Source organism: Hypomesus nipponensis, chromosome 4, assembly GCF_054491055.1.
Source record: "Hypomesus nipponensis isolate SF chromosome 4, ASM5449105v1, whole genome shotgun sequence".
NCBI lineage: Eukaryota > Metazoa > Chordata > Actinopteri > Osmeriformes > Osmeridae > Hypomesus > Hypomesus nipponensis.
In genome coordinates this window covers 4,979,920-5,002,778 of record NC_140364.1, presented here as the reverse complement: position 1 = coordinate 5,002,778, position 22,859 = coordinate 4,979,920, and the positions used below count along the sequence as shown (strand labels likewise).

The 22,859-nt window shown below is 45.7% G+C and overlaps 1 long non-coding RNA gene across 1 annotated transcript in view; it reads left to right on the top strand.

Moving 5' to 3' along the window:
* The first annotated feature begins 3,168 nt into the window (after positions 1-3,168).
* Positions 3,169-22,859, top strand: part of LOC146295151 (uncharacterized) — a 60,097-nt gene continuing 40,406 nt past the window's right edge. Inside the window, exons 1-2 of the long non-coding RNA XR_014753253.1 lie at positions 3,169-3,269; positions 20,719-20,902. This is a non-coding gene — a long non-coding RNA (uncharacterized LOC146295151). The remainder of the gene's footprint in view (positions 3,270-20,718; positions 20,903-22,859) is intronic.

Here is a 22,859-nt window from a genome sequence, read left to right as displayed (position 1 = left end):
AATGTCATTCGTATTTTGAAAAAGACAATATCATTTCATAATAACACAAATCTATCTGGAATGTGTTTAAATCAACAGATAGGTGGTGATTGTGCTTTATTTTTTTGGGGGGGTGGGGGGATTCCTTTGCTACTATTGCATTGGACAAAATAAGGCACTGTTTGAATACTCATTAAATGCAACTTTTGTTCCTGCCCTCCTAAAGGAAACACTAACCTAATTAGATAGGAGAAGGCAAGTGCAAACCTATAAGGAAAGAAGTTTGGACTTGAAAGAAGATGCTATGCGTTCTGTTGCTCTGAAGCTGTTAGCATTACAGGATTTCTCCAGCAGGGGGATGTAGTAGGTAATAAAAGCAATGCCCACATCCCCAGGATGTTCTGTCCAAGAATGCAACTATTACGCTGCATGACAAATGCAACATTGACATCAGTTTACACCAACAAATACTTATTTTTATAAAGGATAACGTAATGGTTGACAGATCCACATGTCCGTGGATCTGATGGCTGTGTTGTGTGAAATGTCTTATGGTCAGTCTACTTACGTATACGTTTTATGACACAGTAAGTTCAATTGTCGGGGAATCCAAAATGTTAGTCTGCTTTGAAAGAGAATGCGTACCACAAACAGACAAATGTGAAACGTGAATATAAGAAGTTATTATGTAAAGTTGATATTCACCGAGAACAAGTCAACGATTTCTTTCCCCCAGGGAAGGGAGGGTGACCTATTTGATGTATCTGAGCAATAAATAGTATCCTATTACCACATTATTGTATGGGCTGGGATGATTGGCTGAATAATTTTCCCATCACACTGCATTCTCCAATAGAGAGTTTCTCCTCACACCTGACCACACACTCACACACACAAAGCTTACAGTATTATCCAATAGATGCTTACCTGTCACACCTGACTACAGAGGACAAACTCTACTTACCCCTCCGTATGTCTGCCGAACTCCCTGACCCTTCTCCATGCCAACCACACATCTAAGTATCATGTGATATGGTGTGGTGAAATGATACATCACGTCGTTTTCAAGCGCCCATGCAAACAGGAAGGACTGAGACATGCGGAATGTAACACTAGCCTATCTCTCTCGCTCTCCCTTTTCATCTCCCATTCTCTCTTCTCTCTGTCTCCCTCCCTCCCTCCCTCCCTCAGTCTATCTCTCTCTTTCCTACGTGAGGAGGTTTCCTTGGTCTCTGTCCATGTGACAATGCCACAATAGAACCCCAAACAATGGAGCACTTATTGAGTGACTAGATGACAGTGGGCAGTCTTCCTATCTCCTGTCACTCTGGCTCTTGAACTTGCGCAGGCCTGCTGATGCTAGTCGTGCTGCACCGTTCAATGAAAGCACAGTCACTGTAGGTGCTTTTAAGAAAGTAGTGCAGGAAAAGATGTACACATGCAGGCGTACCTAGGATTTCCACACATTTGAAACTCAGAACCAATAGTTTGTTTCCACTAATAACCCAATATTCAATTGACCAGTCAACTTTCCTGATAAATTCTAGAACTTCTAAGGTTTTTCCTAAGGTAACAGTCCTCTTAAAATTTTTTTTGCCATAAATGAAAAAGAACTGAGCGCTACAGCAAGGTAAGGAACTTTAGATGGATGAATTGAAAATAGTATGGGCTTGTGTGAGCAGTGTGATGTCATGTGCAATTTGAAAATTCTGTAACGCTTGACTGGTTTATTTCATGGTGGGAAAGTCTTGATATATGGGCACCCCATGAAAGCCAAACATTACCTACAATCTAGTTACTTTCCCTGGTGTGGTGTGATCAGATTGCCTTTGTCTCCTGTAGCTAACCTATTAAAAACAATTTGCCAAATCCTTCATAATTCACAGCGGAATCTAAAGTGATATTTTCACTGTATGAACTAGTCAAGGAAAAATACACATTTCCACAGCAAACCTCAAGATTCAGACACTTTTATCTCCTTGTGCTGTAAAAAACAACCAAGCAAGGATGCTGATAAAAAACTTGAAATACCCCTCACCTTAAATGACTGTTAACCAAAGGGAGTTAATTAGCTAGTAGCCTAATAGATATGCATTTTTACCATAGAATATCCTCTTCTTAACAACAACCCTAAATTGATCTGAAAGGGCTTCTCAGAGCAATTTTCAAGTGTTTTTCTGTGTACAAGTACGAAGCATAAGAGCACTTCTGTTTTTAAAGTGCACAACTAAAGTCCACAAATTGGAATGGCTGATTAGACAGAAGTTGGTCAATATTTTTTTCTCCAAATATCCAGAGGACTGGTGAAAAGAACTAGGACAACTCCAAAACAACAATGGGTTTAGCTCTGAGATCTTGGTCTCACACCTTGACCTCATTCAGCTGTACCCCTTTAATACAACTCTTCAGTATGGATGGCACAACACAAGCAAACAAAACATGGTTTGTCTTGGCCAGCAACAGAAAAGTGATTATAAGTTGCAGGATAGTTTCAGTCTCTGCAATGGTGTAAACTGGTGTTCACCTTGAAATTAGATTAAATAGAACATTCGTCCAGCTTCCGGAATAACTTATTATATGGACTACAGTTAATTGTATTGAGTGATGTTGGTCTAAATGAGACACTTTGGTAACTGTATGGTTAAGTGTGAAACAGGAAGTGCATCTTGAGACTCAACAGTGTTGCTGTCAGCTGACTGTTAGTCTCTTCAGTAGCTTTCTGGGAGAGTCGTAGCCAGGCTCAAATGTACTAAAAGGGATTAAGGAAGGTTAAAACAACCATGAAGTGGCATATAAATACTACCATAATATACATCTCATTGTCATGACAGGATAAGGATATGTATAGGACGTTTCCTGGACCAGCAATTTGAAGTCAGAATCTTTCATTTGAGTTTCTCTGTAAATCCCAGTGTAGGCCTACTCTGAATTGTGAATGAACTGTCGGACAAACATTGATTTGCTGGAGTTTGTACTTTGTTCGGGTTTTATTCCTGTGAGTTGGCTGCTTGCTTCTACTTCTTTTGCATAGTGTGCAGAACACGGCAGCCACCTCAGCCTGCCAACTGCTCCATATTTGTACTACACATTCATACACACACCCAGGCACGCACGCACGCACTATCTCCCTCCCTTTCTCTCCGTAGGTGGGGGCACAGAGCGATAGAGCTATTAGCTCGGCGCTGCAGACATCATTACGAGGAGAGACGATTCCATCGTCAGCGCAGGAGCAGAGCAGGGGAGCCCTGGCAACAAGGACAGGCACAGTCACCAGCCCATTACACCGTACAGTAAGTCATATTGTCTGTCCTATTCAACTGTTATTGCCGGTCACTGCCACTCCATTTACGCTGTTACTTTTTCTTGTTGAGCTGTGGTTAGAAAATGGCTGGAACTAGGCAGGGTCGCGCAGACGCGCTGGTTTATTCCAAAGCCTTTGAAAATGTTTACTTCGTACTCTGACCTAATTTTGTTGTGCTATGAACATACACGGGTGTTTGACGTGTACTCTCGTACACTTGTCATTTGTAAGTGAAAATGCAAAGTAATATTAAAGTGCGACAGAAGAGAGCGGTGGTTTCGCTAAATTGAAACCGAGGAAGGAGTACGTACACGGGCAGGGTGTCGGACAAGCGCGCTACTTGCAGTAACTGCGCCACTCTGCATAGGAACGGCTGCATGTAGACAACACTTTCTTTTGACAGTCAATTTTTGCAACTAGATCCACTTTAAATAGTCGCAGAACCATAAGTGTATATCTTTCTATCCGTCACTAGAACTCGAACTAACACGGGTTGTCAAAGCTAGTTTTATCAACATTTCTGCATCGCGGAAGTGTTTTTGAGATGGGAAAAGACACGATGAACAGTCCAGTAAATTCATTCGATGTTTCGAAACACATCTGGACAATGTATTGCATGCCTTGTGGTTGTCTAAATATAACTACACAATCGGTTTTCATTTACGTTAGGTTGTAAAGGACATTCGGTTTGTGCGGCCAGTGAACTACCCGTGATGTCACCCATCCAAACCCTGCTGATTATATAACGGGACCGTAGGGAACCCTGTGATAGCTGGCTATTTTTACTGTGTTTACACTCCGGAATTGCAGTAGACTATGCATCGTAAGTCGTCAGAGTCCGCATAACTATTCCCCCAAACTCAAACAGCTGTCAAATATGACTTTGCATGTTTAATGTTGTAGGTTAGGCTATATCTTCACAACTGAGTTTTAGTGTTGCCAAAAGAGATATATTTATCAACTACTGAAATTCATTTGGAGTTTGGATATCATGGACATATTTAATAATAACATCTTGGGTAAGCTATAGAACAAAATGTCATACCACATTATTTCCAAGGTACTTGTTGCTTATGCACTTAAGCCTATCACCTTGTTACACCTATAGCATAGTAGAGAGGCTATGAAAACAGTTTACATAACGTCCACAATGACTTCTGTCATATGTGCCAGTTTTTGCATATGTCACACTTTGAGCCTGCAGCCCCCTGTAGCACAGAGTGATTTCTTTTATATGGGCCAATGAGGGCCATAGTATTTACAGTCAAGTTAGTAGCAGGAGTGTGGTTTGATTTGAATTGGCAGTCTGTCAAACCCCTACAGGACAGGTCAGGAGAGAGTTCTTTCTTTCTTTCTTTCTTTCTTTCTCTCTCTCTCTCTCTCTCTCTCTCTCTCTCTCTCTATCTCTCTCACTCTCTCTCACTCTCTTTCTCTCCCTTCACATTTAAAGGTAAATCTCAACTGGAGAGTCTGTTGGCTCAGGGCCACTCCTACTGTATTTTAGTTGTATCAAAGTTATATGAGTAAATGTGTTTATAGGTCATGAAGGTTTAGTATATATATATATATATATATATATATATATATATATTTTTGTAAATACCTAGTTCATAAAGTCTTGGATTTTCCCCAGTTCAAGTCACTATCAGTTAGCTTTTGTCGTCATCAAAGCAAGCGTTGTTAGACGAAAATAACGCTGACCTCGTCGTAGATCGCTGTGGTCACGTGACCGTGAGTGAACCGTTTCGTTGGACCTCCCCTCCTTCAATTCCATCTCTCATCTACTCACTTCTAAATGCTAATGAGAGGCAATTAGGAGCCAATGTGTCCTAATCACAAGGCATTCTACTCTGCTCGGCTCATTTGTCAGAATGTGACACACGCACACACATATAATACGTTCACGCACACACACACACACACACACACACACACACACACACACACACATACACACACACAGAAACAGATTTGCATGCATACGCACGCAAATGTTCAGACGAGCATGCACTCGCACGCACGCACGCACACACAGACACACACACACACACACACACACAGACACACACACAGACACACACACAGACACACACACACACACACCTGCTGCTGAGCCTCAGCAGTACTTCATCACTAGAACATTCCTTGTTCCTCTCTTTTGTTCTCTCTCTCTCTCGCTCTCTCGGTTTTCCTCGCTGACTTTCACTGTGGATGAGAGGTCAAATGCCGTCGCTGAAGCTTTCCTTGTAGTGCTACCTTTCAGAGAAGGAGATAGGTCGGGCTTGTCTTTCACGGCTAAGTGAGAGAGCAGAGGAAGAGGGGACACAAATCTACGCTACCCAAAAGCACTGGTTGCATGTTTTCATGCTGGCAGTGGGAAGGGATCTGGACATCAACCAATCTAATCTGGGTGTGTGCACACAGAGAATGGGTGGGGCAACGCTACCTGGTTTCAACCTTTACAATACACTGCAGAGCAAGATTCAGCATTCCAGACGCCTTGGTGCACATCCACACGAGAACAAACACACAAGTGCACGCATATGACGCATATGAGCGATACACACACACGCACGCACACACACACACACACACACACACACACACACACACACACAGGGTTTTAACTCACATGCACACGGACACCTACACCCACACACTCCCCCAAACACACAGGCACGGAATGCTCTCCCTCACACACACCCACACCCTCAGAGGTATGCATGAGTGTGTTAGAGGGCCCCTGCCAAGCCACGTTGCTCAGCTACTCCAATAAGACTATCAATCTAACGTTGTTCTATTCTCTTTCTATTCTCTCTTCTCTTCTCTTCTCTTCTCTTCTCTTCTCTTCTCTCTCGCTCTCGCTCTCTCTCTCTCTCTCTCTCTCTCTCTCTCTCTCTCTCTCTCTCTCTCTCTCTCTCTCCCCCTCTCTCTCTCTCTCTCTCTCTCTCTCCCCTCCCCCCCCCCTCTCTCTCTCTCTCTCTCTCCCTCCCTCTCTCTGTCTTTCTCTCTTTTCCCTGTCCTCCTAGCTCTTGTGAATAGTATCTCTTTTTACTTTTTTGCCTGTCTTGCCTTTCTGTGTAGTCTCTCTCTTTCTAGCTCTGTCTCTATCTCTCCATCTTTTTGTTTCTCTGTCTCGCTCTTTGTGTCTCTGCATCTCTCTCTCTCTCTCTCTCTCTCTCTCTCTCTCTCTCTTTCTCTCTACCCCTATCTGTCTGTCTGACTTTCTCTCCATCTCTTTCTCTTCCCTTCTCTCCGGAAGGGTCTCATTTCTGCTGTATAATGCTGGGGATGGAGAGAGCAAGAGAGAGGGAGAGCGAGAGAGAGGGAGGGAGAGAAGCAGAGAAAAGGAACAGGAGGGAAGGGCAGGAACAAAGTGGGAGGTAGAGTGAAGGGGGTATTAAAGAACAAGGAGGAGAGAGAGGGCAGAGGGTAATGCTGTTAAAGAGAGAGGGAGTATGTGTAGGACAATTTCAGAAAGCAAGAGAGAGAGAGAGAGAGAGAGAGAGAGAGAGAGAGAGAGAGAGAGAGAGAGAGAGAGAGAGAGAGAGAGAGAGACAGAGAGACAGAGAGAGAGAGAGAGAGAGAGAGAGAGAGAGAGAGAGAGAGAGAGAGAGAGAGAGAGAGAGAGAGAGAGAGAGAGAGAGAGAGAGAGCGAAACGCAGAAAAAATGCGGGAGACCTTTTAATCTCTCGCTCCTTTCATCCACCCCTATTCACGGCCGCGGTGATTCAGCAACACCCGTGTGCGCACACCGACTCAACCTGCCACAGCGCTGCCTTAGAGACTTCCTTTCTCTTTTCTTTTGAGCAAAAGTGATGAAAACATTCCGGTTGTCCGCGTGTAAGGGCTTCGCTCTTCATGTCAACCCACATTGACGTCCATACCTGTGTTAAGTATCTCAAGATTCTTTTTCCGACAAATTTCGTTCAATCTTTTCAACGGTGAGTCTGCGACCAGAATCGGGGTGGTGACCACTTGGACCGGATCCAAAGAACGAGTCAGATGAATGTGTATACCTCTGTAGGTTGTAAGTCTGGCCTTTCATTTGTTGGGAACATCATGCATGCCACACTGCACAATGCATGTGTGGTGCAGGTCAGATGAACGTGGTGTGTGAGAGGAGAACCAAAATCAATCTTGAAATCCCGAAAGGACCAGTCAATCTTTGTCCTTCACTATGGTGTGTGTAAATGGAAGAGAGAGTGATAGAGCTAGAGAGAGAGAGGGGGAGGGAGGGAGGGAGAGTGAGTGAGTGAGAGCTTGCATCGCTCTGTTGAATCGATGTTGGCCTGTGTGCCTCAACAACCATTAGAAAAATGGAAACTGTTCTCCTCAACTTGATCCATCATGGCTTCTTCGTCATACCACTGACTTTAATATCAGGCAGTTTCCAAATAGATAGAAGTTGAAGCAGTTGATGCAAAGTTGCCACAGGAGCAAACCATATTCTACGTTTAATCAAATGATGTATTTGATCTATAGCGACTCTGACCGGTTGAACAGACTTGGACTATTTCTAGTTCTCAGACTTGACACATCAAAGTCTTTCTTTAGCTGTTTGAACGTTAATTGTGTTTCTTCTGCCTATAATGTAGCAATATTGTAATTTGTTCTTTTCACTCTGCCGTAGCTGACTGATCAAAACAAATCACATTCAGATGAAAAAGAGGTTGGATGATGTTTGTGATATTATGGATTGAATGTAAATTTAAACCAGCAAGAGAGGAGTAACCTTAAATAATTATATTGTAGGCTGCATACTTGAGGATTAATAGTGTCAAAATTATATGATGCCAGGTAGCAATTTCACACACCCAGTTTTCCAAAGACATCCATCTTTTAACGGGGTGTTTTGACAGGAGATTCAAAACCAAGAACACTAGTACTAATATTTTTTTTGATTTGACAATGAAATTTGACAGATTAGAGTGTCAAGTCATTCAAGTATTTTGAACCCTCTCATCTCCTCTCGTCTCGTGTTGACTGACGGGAACCAAACCACCGGCAAAGTGAGAGAGAAACAGTGGAGGGGTAGGAGGTCGAGTTGGAAGCAGGAAGACGACAGCGCCTTGTATGCTCTTCCTGTCTGTCCGCCGAGGGTGATGAGGGCGTGACACATCCATGCCTGCGCAGCCCTGGCACAGGAGAGGACTGAGCGCGCGTGTCAACAATGCCTCCAACCCTCGCCAGCTGAGGATATGCACGGAGAGAGGAATTCAATAACAGGAAAAACGCCAGTGATACAAACGAACGCCGCAAATTGCTAGAACCCAACCCCTTCTCGCTGTTGTTGTTGGCTCCCTGCTCCCTGGGTTGTTTTTGTTGGTCTTCTCCAAGATGTTGGTGAAACGCACTCGTGAGCCCCTCACAGGGCTGCACGCTTCCTGGCGTGGTCCCGTGTCGACCGGTGGTCAGAGGGTGAGCTGTTGGCCGCTGTGGAGGGGCACCATGTCTGTCTGTCTGCTCGCTTGTGTGGAGAAACTATTTTGAGGATGGAATCAAGGACTTTTCACCACAAGACTGTACTTAAAAGGGCATCAGTGGGTTGAAGTCATGTCTTGGCTGGTTGAAACTGCCTGCTTGGCCCTGTGGATTTGGTCAGCTGGTTGACCCATTAGTTCGATTAAATGCTTGTTGGTTGGCCGACTAGGTTACCCTGCTTGTTGGCTGGTTATCTTGCTGATTGACAGCTTGGCTTGCTGACTTGACTTGCATGCTACTGCCCTGATGTTTTTTCTCTCCATGTGGTTTCCAGAATGGCGCTAGCAATGATTTAGACGGAGAGAGGTTGAGTAAAGCACTGGATTTGAGGATAAGATGTGAGTGTCGCTAAAAGGATGTCCCATTTCTGTCTCCCACACTCCCCTTAGATTCCAGTTGATGCTGCTGCTATCGAGGAGTGCCAGTTTAGTGGTGCCACTCTCTCTCTGCCTCTTTTGCTCTCTCCCGTTCGCTGTCTCTCTCTCTCTCTCTCTCTCTCTCTCTCTCTCTCTCTCTCTCTCGCTCTCTCTCTCGCTCTCTTTCCCTATCAAGAGAAAGCCACTCCACTTACTCATTCGACGAGATCTCAAGTGCACTAGCATTGCATCTCCCCCTCTTGTCTCGACCCCTCCAAATACACGACATATTCTTTGTGGCGGACGAGAAAACGAAGACTGGGCCTTTCTGATATAGGCCTTTCTAAAGACATACTGTGCCTCTGTTATGTACAGGCATACGTAGGCACCATGCACAGCAGACTGACAGAGCGCTAGAGACTAGGGGAGAGTTTGAATTGAATGTGAGGCAAGTGTGGGACGGATGAGTCCTGACACAGATGGATGAGGTTCGTCCGGGGGCCCCCTTCGTATCGACCCTGTCTCGGCCTGTCGTCCAGCTAGAGGACCTACTTCCATGGATGTGTTCAGTGTGCTAAGACACACACACACGTTTTGCTACCACACACGTGCGCACAGTCACACACACAGACTGTTCATTCCTGACACACATGCGCACGCAATAAAACACACAGGACTGACGCGCGCAAGCCCCACTCAGAGCACTTTACACAGTGTACATAAAATACTATTAACATTGTAGCTACATTATTAACTGATATGGAGCTAACTACATGGTTCTCCAATTTAGTGGTTATTTATTTTAAGAAGGGACAATGCACATGAATTAACATCAGCACTTCCCTCATGGCAATACGTTATGTACTCCTATACTGTAATATCACAGACTTAAGGTCACTAGTCTAACATGTACTGCATTATCTTAGGAAATTACATTGTCATGTCTAGCTACTGTGTTCTTAGTTTGTACAGTTAAGGTCAAGTGTTACCCCCCCACGCACACACACACACACACACACACACACCTAACACAAACACTCATGCATGTAGTGTCCACGAGGCCCAAGCTGTGCCTACTTCCAACGCTAGCATTGGAGCAGGGACTATGACGACAAGGGGTCCCTGAATTGACCTTTCTGCCCTAACCAGAACATGAACCCTAGTCAGACATCTTGGAATGGTAATTTGTCGTATAATAAACCTGAGACCACAGGTAAAGATGGTGGGATTTTCTTTCTTGCGTTTCCCTCGATAATAGTCCAGTAATGGGGTGTCATGATATGGAGTGCCATCCCACAAGGGATATCCTCCCAATTTATTCTCCAATAGATGTTTGTGCAAGTGTCCACGCGAGTATTTGAGCGCGTAGGAGCTGTCCCGAAATCCCCCGAGCGGGGATGTCAGGATCTGCAGGCTGAGAGCTGTTTGAGCCCAGCATCATGGAAAGCCCTATTGACTGGAGACTAGTAAAAGAAAAATCAATATGCTTTGGCTGACCTCAGCGTGGAAAGTCCCTCAGCCACAAGTCGGAGTTGTCTGCTGAGTCTTGGCCGTCATGGCTGGATGGGTTCTCAACAACGAAGGAGGGGCAACCGAATGATGTTCGACACGTGGATTCCTTTATTTCACAGGACCTACTTTGCCATCGTCGTCAGGGCGTGTTACAAAACATGTTTAAGGGAGAGTGTAATTCCATACTCTTGCTTGAGAAAATCTTGGAACGGATGAGAGAAAGAGACGTTTCACTGTTCCGATTTGGACGCTTGCAAGGTTTTTTTTCCTCAGGTTTTTTTTCTCCCCTCCGTGTCACAGGCAGTTTAACGCACGAGCCTAGGCATGTTGGCTAATGCTACATGACGTGCCATTAGCTCAGCTAGAGGCTAGCCCTGCATGCCACCTCGGCTGGGAATGTAATCTGCCCAGAGAGAGAGAGAGAGAGAGAGAGAGCGAGCGAGCGAGGAGAGAGAAGAGAGGGAGAGAGAGAGAGCGAGAGACATAAAGGGGAGAGCAGTTGGCCGCTCGACAATGTGCACTACCACTGAGGGGTGACTAATAGAGGCCGTTTAAATGCTCCGACCACCACTTGCACTACAGCAAAGTGGGAACTCAGGTGGATGTGTGTGTGCGTGTTCTGGCGGGTGGGGGTGGGGGGGGGTGGGGGGGGGTGGGGGGGGGGTGGGGGGGTTACTCTACAGCATGTGTATACAGTATACAAAAACCAAAGTTAGGTCTGAAGAGGATTTGAGAAGTTAGAGAAGGTGGAGAGATTAGGGTCTGATAGCACAGTCATACATCTTTCAATCAATGCAGTGCTTTGCACTCTGAGATCATCTATTAAAACCCACCAGAACACACACAGCCATCTCCATCCAGTTCACAGTGAACCGCCCCCTCAGCCCAGTATCTTCGTATTATTTTCCTGTTGTTCAGGTTCTTTGACATACTGCGAGAAGCCTTGAAACGTAATGTAAAAGTAAATGTTCACGGTTTTTCAACAGAGCAACGGATCTCGGAGGGAACAAAAAGAACAGCTAACTGGAGAATCCGAACTAAAAGGTACAGAGCTGCCTCGGCAGACAGCTGATGTGGAGCGGAGTACGTCCTGTGAGACAGACCTTGCACAAGCTAAGAAGCTGCTGGATTAGTGTGTGGCCGCTCAACTTTCTCCTCTAAGGATCTGCGAGATTATGCTTTTTGTTTGCCAAGTGTAGCGCGTGATCAACAGCATCAATAGTAACATTGCCCAATCTCTTGTTCCATCTTGGGGGATTGTGTGTGTGCTTTTTGGTGTTATCGTTGTTGTTGTTGATGGTTTAATCTTCAAACCAAGGCAAGGTTTCGCAACGGAAAGTCTTACCCGTTCCTGGACTCTCGACTATTTTGCTAAATTAGTTTGTCACTGTAGTTGGTGTGCAAAGGAAGACTCATGGAAATCTACAATAACAACTTTTTCATAAAAAAGTAGAAAATGTGCTCATTTACTGTTGTTTACAATTCTTCCTGGGGTCTTCCTGGGTAGTTGGGGTTCTGACATATTTGTCGTATTGTTACATTGTTGCCAAGGGAACGGCTCTGTTCTGTACAACGCCACAGGTAAATGGTTACCTGGGAGGAGGAGGGAGGAGGGTGTGTGTGTGTGTGTGTGTGTGGGGGGGGGGGGGTCGAGGGGCCGATCCATTCTCCCACAATCACTTCGAAAGCCCCCTTGGACCGCAACGGTTGGTCGAAAATAATGCCCTCGGCTTCCACGTGACGCTGTAATAACTAGCGAGGGCTGTGCTTGTGTTTGTGTGTGTAGAAGGAGGATCCTTTCAGTTTGGGCTGTGCAGTCATTCCTCCTTTCATCGTCTCAGCTGACCTACTTTCTGTCTTTAATCATGTATGGGCTCCCGAGGTGTCTCTGTTGTGTGGGCCTGATCGGGGGGGCGTGTGTGTGGGTGCTCATTTCAGCGTGTACTGTCCAAAGTGTCTGCAGAGATGTACGTACGTGTAGATGTGCGAGCTTGCATGTTGAACTCCTCGACCTTCTGTCCCGCTTCTTCTGTATGGGCTGTGTGCGTGTGTTTGTGTGTGAGTGTGTTTGTGTGTGAGTGTGTTTGTGTGTGAGTGTGTTTGTGTGTGAGTGTGTTTGTGTGTGAGTGTGTTTGTGTGTGAGTGTGTTTGTGTGTGAGTGTGTTTGTGTGTGTCTGGAAACCACCTGTACCTCCACACACTGACAGGGCTTATCTGCTGGATTTAGAGAGGCCATGGAGTCAATATCTGAGTCATACACACACACTCACACACACACACACTCTCAGAGATGACCTTCTCAGCCAACAACCCTACAACTATGAGGTCATCTGACAAAATAAAAGCTTACGTTCCTTCTTCAAATACGACGCTATGCTATACAGTACACAGGTGTACTAGATCAAGAATGAAGGGAACTGGTTGGTATAAGAGACATGCAGTTGGCTACTTAACTACAACAAGATTTCCAATTTACGACCGTTTAAATGGCCACTTGCTGTAGATCACACCGCTAAAATCTACCCTGAAACATGTTCACTGCAATCTACCATACAGGCAAGGTCTCGGGTTAAGGAATGTAAAGTATCTGTTTGTTTGGAACCAAGCCTTAGCCCCCCCCCCCCTCCGCCCAGGGGACATGAAGTCACAACAGGCTTTGAGTTTGGGCCCATCGTACCACTGTGGAAATCAGCAGCCTTGCCTTAAGTCATGCAGCATTAGCTAATGACGGTGAAGCTACACGCAGCATGCAAACAACTTGGGTGGGTGTGTACACTGTTAGCTCTGCTGACAAGGCCCTTGCTTACATAACCAAGGTTGACACTAGCACGGCCCTCTGGGAGGTGTAGGAGAATAACTAGAAAGGACGAGGCTGCTCAATAGTGAGAGGATGACACCTCATCTTTGGGGATGTTGCATTTTGAAAAGTATTTGGGATATAGATCAAATAAAATACAAAATAACGTTTTTTTGGTGGGCACACTCTGTTACTGATAAAATAAGACATTAGATAATAACCTTGCCAGTGTATCTTTCTTTAGGAATTGTAATGTAAATATATAGGCCTGAATGGAATATAAATCCTTTCATAAATAACTTAATTGAAATAGTTATTTTAACCTGTATTTCTGCTGAATGTGATGGTCGGGTATTGATTCATCCCAGAATGTGTGCAGTCATCCTCTTCGTCCTCCTCCTCCTGGCAAACGGACATCGCTCATTTCAAACCATCAAACAAAAAAAAAAAAATTGTAGATGACTAATTTCCACATTGTGATTCAGCAAACCCCATGTATTTACATGGAGACAAAAAGTATGATTTGGGGGAAATTCAAACATTTTGAACAGCTTGTTTATTCTCAGTGTAGCACTATTTGTCTTTTGTATTCCAGCGAAAAGATGCAGTCATATTTCCCATCCACCATGGGAAGTAATTTGGGTTTTACCTGGGAAACAAAGAACAAGGTCGTACAAAGATGACTACGCCTCATTTGTGTCTTTCGGCAGAACTTGTTGGCAGGGAACCAAGGAACAGAGGACACACACACAACAAACACACATACTACACACACACACACACACATACTATACACACACACACACACACACACACAAAGGCCCACACACACACACACACACACACACACACACACACACACATACTATACACACACACACACACACACAAAGGCCCACACACACACACACACACACACACACACACACACACACACAAAGGCCCACACACACACACACACACACACACACACACACATACTATACACACACACACACACACACAAAGGCCCACACACACACACACACACACACACACAAAGGCCCACGCACTATTTCTGTCAGTGGTGCTGTCAGGTGGCCCTTTTGCATTGTGTATTCTGTCCATTCCCTGTCCCCTGTCCCCTGTCCCTGTCTCAGACGTCACACCGTTTGCTGTGCCGCTGTCACAAGGAGCATGTGGAAGGCTGGCCTGACCATCAGGGGCTGTGTGTGTGTGTGTGTGTGTGTGTGTGTGTGTAATGTTTGTGTGTATGTACGCGTGCGTATGTGTGTGTGTGTGTGTTCACAATGATGCGTGTGTGTATCTGAGCACCTGTTCTGTGGGTGTGTCTCTTTTGGATGGAGTGTGCACCTGGGATTTGGATGAACTCACTGTGTGCATGGGTGTGTGTGTGTGAGCACCTGGCCTGTGCATGTATTCTGTGTGTGTGTGTGTGTGTGTGTGTGTGTGAGAGAGAGACAGAGAGAGAGCACCTGGGGTGTCAGCACGAGTCTGAAATTGTCCTCGGTACCATGTCACCTGTGCTGCCTGCATTCTCTCGTGTCGTGCACTTTTGTAGAACCATGACCTCTTCTTCACCCTCACATGTGAAGTAAAACCTCAACAAAAGGAGGGAGGATGACAAAAGGAGGGAGGATGACAAAAGGAGGAGGATGGCAAAAGGAGGAGGATGGCAAAAGGAGGAGGATGGCAAAAGGATGACAAAAAGAAAGGACGGGATGTATGGATGAATATAGACAGAGAAGTAAAAGAGAAAAAAAAGAGCACCTTAAAAGAAAGAGGAGGACGGAAACAGAGCCCACAAGGTGACAAACGGAGAGAAAAACACTGAGGGATGAAGGGAGATGCATCTCCGAGGCCGAGCGCCCGACAGTGAGCGAAGAAGGTGCTGGAGGAGAGAAAAAAAAAAAAGGGTTCTTCTCGTAGCACATTTCGCTCTCCTAATGCCTTGCAGAAAACCCCTTCTAATCCCAGTGTTATAGCTGATGTCAGTCTCACTGTCGGATTAAGCTGAAAGCCGGGTGCTGCTTTGTCCTGTTTCCCTCTGGCACAATTACCTGAGCACCAGAGTGGCAAAGACCAATGTCTGAGGCCACAGACAGCTGACAGCCTTCCGGAGTTTGTCAGTGGAGATGTGTGTGTATTTGTGTGTAAACGGGAGTATAAAGAGCTGAATCGACCCGTGTAAGCATTTTGGACGCACAGTCAAGAGCTAACTCCGAGACTGTGCCTGCACGCAAAACCGTCATGTGACGTCATGTCGTGTTTGTGTGTGTGTGTGCGTTCGAGTGAGTGCATGCATACGAATTTGTAAGCATGCCATAGTGCACGTGCATGCCATGCATACGTGCATAAATCTGCATCCGTCGTGTGTTTCCGAGTGGGTGAAACACCGCACTGGTTAGCATGTGCACACCGCATGGACATGCCTGGAGTGGGTCGTGGGGTTGTGTGGTCAGTGTTGCCGGGCGTACGTTATGTAGCCTCCCTTCTCGGAGGGTTGTCAGGTCCGAGTGGGAGATCAAAGACCTGGCTTTCCTGCCTCCCCTGCCTTCTCCACTTGCTGCCCCTGACTCAAGAATGTCGGCTTAATCCCTCAGGTGCTTCTTTTTCGCTCTGAAGTTCATCGAGCAACGCACACACACACACACACACACACGCACACTCACACACTCTCGCACGCTCCGATGTGTGATGGTGGTGCACTCCGTCGCTCTGAATTAAGCAACCCCCGAGCTCTGTTTGTGCTTCTCCAGATCACACGACATGCACACACACACACACACACATACACACAAGCCCATGCGAGCATGTGTGCAAACACATCTTTTTCTGGGAGGCATGTGGTGTGATCGAGTCTCTGGTGTGAATCCTCTACTGTACTCTTTCATGTCTCCTACAAGTCAGTCGTTTAAGGAGGTTATGTTGTCATCTACAAACTAAGAGGAAACAGGAGCGGACACAGGAGAATTCATGGGAAAGCCATGAAAGGGAATCTACTGTTGCCCTAAATTACAATTGCTGTGTAAACTGAGCAAAATAAATGGAAGTTTTGTTTTCTGTGAATATGTGTGTGGACGTGTGTGTGCGCACAAGGGCACACAAGTGTGCATGCCTGGACACTTTTACCTTTACTCAGTCACCATTGCCTGAGAAATCTGCTTTGCCAGTATTTCTGACGCTCCTTTGTTTGAACCCCACTATCTGTATTGACGAGCTAGTTTTGTGTGTGTGTGTTTCTTTGTGTCAGCACAGCAAAGTGTGATTGTGAGCCACACAAATGCACAAATGAATCTGCACACTTGTTTCATAGGATTGGAGGTGAACTTTGACCCTTCTGCGATAAAACTCTGACCAGCCAAGTTATGTAAATTATATTTTTTCGTACAATGCATCTGTGTCTGATGGAAAGTGTTAACTTGTTCCACCTTCAGAGACAGTAACAGATCCACTTCATGTAATCAGAAGTTTGTTTAGAGAGTGAAATAGACCCCTGTGTTTTTTTTGTCTGTAATGGCCACCTTGTGAATGGATCTCAACAGGCGTAAAGACAAGTCATGTAGTGTGTGACACAACAACACTCTTACATGAGGGGCCTGCACTCCCATAGGTCCTCAGTTGCTATGACTACATATCTCGGAGTAGCGTAGCCTTCTCTTGTGGCTGAGTACCAAAGACTGACTGACTGACTGACTGGCTGACTGGCTGACTGGCTCTCTGATCTAGCTGGCTAATTAGGTGACAGACGGGTAGGCTGACAAACAGGCTAAATGGTAGACAGGCTAAATGGTAGACAGGCTAAATGGTAGACAGGCTAAATGGTAGACAGGCTAAATGGTAGACAGGCTAAATGGTAGACAGGCTAAATGGTAGACAGGCTAAATGGTAGACAGGCTAAATGGTAGACAGGCTAAATGGTAGAGTAATAAGCACGGAGACAGACAGGCAGATGCGCATGACTGTCACTCTCAATTGATTAAATGACTTCCTGTCCATTTGTTCTCCTGCCATCCCGTCTTCCTGTTGTTCCTTGTCCTATTCCCCTTTTTGTTCTTGGTCATTACTCTCATTTACCTTTTAGCCATTCAGTATTACTGGCATTAACAGACTGTAGTTCATTCTTGAGAAATCCCTACACATTTGTCATTATCAACAATCTTCGACTGCAACTTTGTTGTGACTAATTACTTTGTATGGAATGAGAGGACTAGAAGTCAAATGAACTGCACAGACACACACATCTGCAGAAAGCAGGAGAGGTTCTTGACCATTTCAACAGGGGCAGGCCAAGCTGGGGCCAGTACTCATAGAGGGGCCAGTCCCATTAAGCATTATGGTTGTCATAGCTTTCTTCACTGCATTGCAGGCATCAACAGGGAAAATACCATGTTTATTAATTATTCAGGCTCTACATTTAGGGGGGCCACAAGGGGGTCCCAGATTGTTGTCACAGAGGCACTGCCCACCCCTGCCCCCCCTCCCCCTTGCTCTCCCCCCCCCCCCCCCTCTTAGAACCGCCTCTGGCAGTAAGTGTTACAGTGTGTGTTAGCAGCTGTTAGCAAGTACATTAGTCTTAGCTAGCATGTTAGCGCTAGCCAGGTTAAGTGGGTACACTGCAGCTGGTCTGGCTGTGCTTCCCTCCACCTATGGCCTTGTGTTCCCCTTTGCCAGCTGCATTCTGGGCATGTTTGTGTGAGTGAGTGTGTTGATGTGTGTACAGAGAGAGAGAGAGAGAGAGAGAGAGAGAGAGAGAGAGAGAGAGAGAGAGAGAGAGAGGGAGAGAGGGGGAGAGGGGGAGAGGGGGAGAGGGGGAGAGGGAGAGAGGGGGAGAGGGGGAGAGGGGGAGAGGGGGAGAGGGGGAGAGGGAGAGAGGGGGAGAGGGGGAGAGGGGGAGAGGGGGAGAGGGGAGAGGGAGAGGGAGACAGTGGACCAATGGAAGAGCTGGCCAAGAGGGGCAGGGCGCCACTGACACACCCCTGTAAGCTTAAGCACTCAAACACACACACACACACACACACACACACACACTCGTAGTGAATGTCCTGTGTGACAGAGACAGGGAACTGAAACCGATGCCCTCTTCTCTGCTGAGTCAGGGGAAAAATATGCAGTGCACAACGTGTGTGTGTGTGGTTGTGTATATGGGTGTGTGTGTAAGAGGTGTATGCGTATTTGCACGCAAATGTTGTTCCTTGTGCTGGCCTTTGTGTATTGGTGCATGCAGGTGTGAGTTTGTGTGTCTGTGTGTGTGTTTTTAGTCCTGTGTTTGCTCAATGTTTAAAGCCCTTATCTCCAGTAGTGTCTCATTCTCATATCAACCTTGGCACCACTGCACTACTTTATAACTGGCACATTACTCCAGGTAATTCTATAAATGATTAATGTGTAGAATAGGAACTGAGGTAATGTTACACATTTATCTACTTCACCCCTAGACCTTCTATAATTCAACTAGAAAAAAAGTACAGCCTTATGGAGGAAAAGTCGACTTTTAAGGGAATATCAACAGTAGTACTCCAACAATCAAAGAATTTGTTGCCAAATTACTGGAAACACTTCTCAAATGTTCCATTGTGTACATGAAAAAGCTTCTCCAACTTCCCTTGAGTTTGACAGTGTTGCAGTGTTCCATGCCTTTCTCTGTTGTAGGCAGAAACAGGTAGTGCGAGTTCATAGTATAAGTTTCCACCTCGAGGGAACTCACTGATACCTAATCAGCTGACCTGGTTTCTGTCGCCGCGGAGACAAGAGACATCTGCCCTTAACCCGAGGCCTAGCCACATTCAGCGGGAGATGACCTCCCGGCTTTATAGATTTTGCAGAGCCCTTTCCCTGTTAGCACAGTGGAACACCACGAGTACCCTACCATCCTACTGCTAGACAAACTAGTATACGCCTCCTTCTCCGAGTGTCTTAATACAATAAGCAGGACCACCACACATATGGTATAATTGTTCAACAATGATTACCACTTCAACTATACCATAATGACTACCTCTACTAATTCTTACATTTCCATTCATTCATTTGGTAGATATCTGTTTTTTACAAAGCGCTGAACGAATGTGCATAATGTAGTAAGTGCCGCAGATAATCACAGACAAGATTCTAACTGAATTAACTGGGGTGGCTTCAAGGAACAATTAGTGTAGCAACAAAACGGAATATTTGCAAAACAAGGTCGCCAACAGGTACATTTTGCACATACCACAAGAAGAAGACACTAGAAACAGACAGTTGAAGGGTGATATAAGGGATGGGCAGGCAAACAGCTGGAGCTGTACTTGAATGGAATGCAATTTCCTACTGTACTGTGTGATTAATCCCCGAAGGCTTCGCCCACTTGGCCATGCTAATTGTACTGTTACTACTACTACGACGACTTCTGTTAGGGCGAAACTACAGCAACAGAAACTGAGAGAAGAAACAAGATGCCAAGGTCGATTCCAGATGCCGTGACTCCCAGCAGACCAAAGGCTGAGGAAGAGGCCCAAGCACTTGCGTTTGTGTCCTGACAAAATACCCACAAAAAAGAACCTTGTGAAGAAACGACTGTGTGATTCAGATAAACAAAGCGTGGTTACCATGCCTACATGGCGGGCATCTATAAATAGTGGCGAGTGTTTGTTCTGGTGAATACTCCTGTAGGGAGGGAGAGCAATAAGGCAATAAGGAGAGAGAGAGGAAGAGAGGGAGGGAGGGATAGAGAGAGATGCTCCTTGAAATTAAAGTCAAGATAATTACAAGTACGGCATGTATAATAATTGAAGTTGAAACACTTTCACGGTACATAGAATGGGAAGTTACTCTCCCATTGAACTGTACTGGAAATGATCATTTGGTTTTTGAGAGAATTGGTTTTTGAGAGAATCAATCGTTGATTCTGACATTGGGTGGAGTACAGAGTTCATGTTTATTTAAAGTATGACGTATACATAAAAACATTACCAACATAACCGTCATCGACACACAAACATAAAACATAACACAAAGACAATTCCATACAGCTCCATCTAGCATTATAGAATGGAAGCCAGCAGACAACAGCACTACCCAGCTAATGGCCCTGGACCCCCTCTTGACCTTACTTAAACTAGCCACAGGACATTCTTCACCCATGAACAAAGGAGCTTATTAAAACACATACACTGTACATAGGGTTACTCTTCACTGCTGGGCTTACCTAAAGTGGATTGAATGTATTTTTATGGCGTAGTTACTGTTGTCACTTTCATAACATTGGCAAAATGAACACCCGTCCCCTCTCTGTCTCTCCTGTTTTCCAGGGAATGGTGAGAACACCTGGAGACAGACAGACGCGGACAGATAGAGCAGGAGTTTTGGACGGTCCCCTCCTATCGGCAGAGAGCTTCAGAAGACCCACCTCTGACTGCAGCCCTGATTGGTCACCCGTCTTCAACTGAACAGTCTCGCCCACTTGGCCGAGGCCGCACCGCCTCCACTACCCTGGTAAGACCTGCCTTAGACACTCGTCGGTGCAAAACTGCGTTTGACAGCAGATGGAGTTTGACACCCAGTGTTTAGCTTCAGGAGTTAACACAACACACATTGATTCAGCTCACGCTTTTGTTACTTGGTACTGAAGATCTGTTTGGGGTGTAGCCAAACTCCAATTCTTTATGACTACTGTTACGTCAATAATTAGTTGAAACTATATCATGTATGTAAATAGAGGATGGGGGTCTATCTGGGGAGTCATTGCCAGAAAAGTAAAAAGCAAAAACAAAGCAAATGAGCCACAGAGGGTTACGCGCAAGCTAACCCTGTGATACGCACAATTCAGCACAATATTAGCAACGACAGTAGAATACAGAAGACAAAAGACCACATAATTTAACCAACCAACCTGTGGCTTTGCACCTTAGTACCAAGAAAAGATCAACATCCTGGGGTTCGGCAGATGGAAATAGTCAGTGTGGATTTGTGTAACAGTGTGTTGCTGGTGTAGGCATCACCGCGGTCGCCCTAAGGTCAAGCTCCTCCCATGGCGTTGTATACCGCATTTACCCCCACACACATGCACACACGGTCACCCCCAGTTAACCTATTGTTGAGTCACTGAAGACTGATATTGACTGACCCTTCGTTCCCCTTCCTAGCTCTCTCTCTGTATATATCTGGGCCTAGCTTTAGCTGCAGCTAGACCAGCTTGGTGACCGTTCCCATGGGCCACCCACTGTGCCAGCATATTTTAGCATAGCCATATTTGATTTATATTAGCATCTTTTGCCTGTTCTACCCTTGCCTAGCCAAGACAGTGTGTGTAATTGAGAAACCAGTGCCTGGGGCCACCTGCAGTGCTAGTAAACTAGCTCCATGAATCGAGTTCTATTTCAGTTCAAGCTATTCTTGCCTTCCAACACATATGCACACACACACACACACACACACACACTTTGAATGACAAGTGTGGTTGCGATGGTGTGAGAGTGAATGGTATAGCCTGTTGGTGTTTCTGTCTAGTGGGATGCACTAGTTGTGTCACATGTTTGTCCAGTGGGATTAAGTGTGTACGGGGGGGTCGGAGGGGGGGGGGGAGTCAGGGGGGGGGGGAGTCGGGGGGGGGGGATCGGGTGTATCTGTGTAACAGCGTGGTTTGAGAGTGCTAGTGAGGGAGGTGTGAATATTCGGGGAGCGACAGTGTGTGGGGTCTGTGTGTGTTGTCGGTGTGTGTGGTGTCTGTGTGTGTCTGTGTGTGTGTGTGCGTGCGCATGCGCGTGTCTCAGAGGACTGTGCCATAGTCAGTGGCCAGCGGTGCGTAGCCAAGCCCTTCAGGACTGTCGGATATGCTTTGAGTTCTGACAGAGAAACTTCTCTCTCTCTCCCTCACTCTTTCTCTCTCACTTTCTCATTCGCGCTCCCGCTCTTTCTCTTTTACTCTCTCTCCCGTCTTCGTTTAAAAAAAAATCGTTTTTCTAACCCCCACCAACCCTCCTCTTTTTGCTACCCATGACACCTCTTTTTTTTTTTATTCTGTTAAGGGAATCTTCTGTCACATTCTGCTTTTCTCTCCGTCTCTCTCAATTCCCGCTCTCTCTCTTTCTCACTCTCTAAATGTACTATTCTCTCCACCCTCTTCTATGTCATTCGCCCTCTGTCTGTTATTTGGAATCTGTCCTCCTTCGTCTGTTTCTTATGAAGAGCACATCTTTATTTATTTTCTCACATCTGTCGGACCCCCCCCAACCCCCCCAAGATATTGTGCACTCTGATTGGCTGGAGGTCATTGGGGCTTGCTGTCAAAAGATGCAGCCATGTCATTGAGACGAGTTTGAGATATCTTTCCACTATTACTTTTGTCCAATATCGGTCGAAAGATTGTCACAAATTATCTCTAGAAAGAGTTAATTCAGTTTTTCATGCTAATGGTGATCCAATAGATTGCAAATGGATGATATTACTCTCT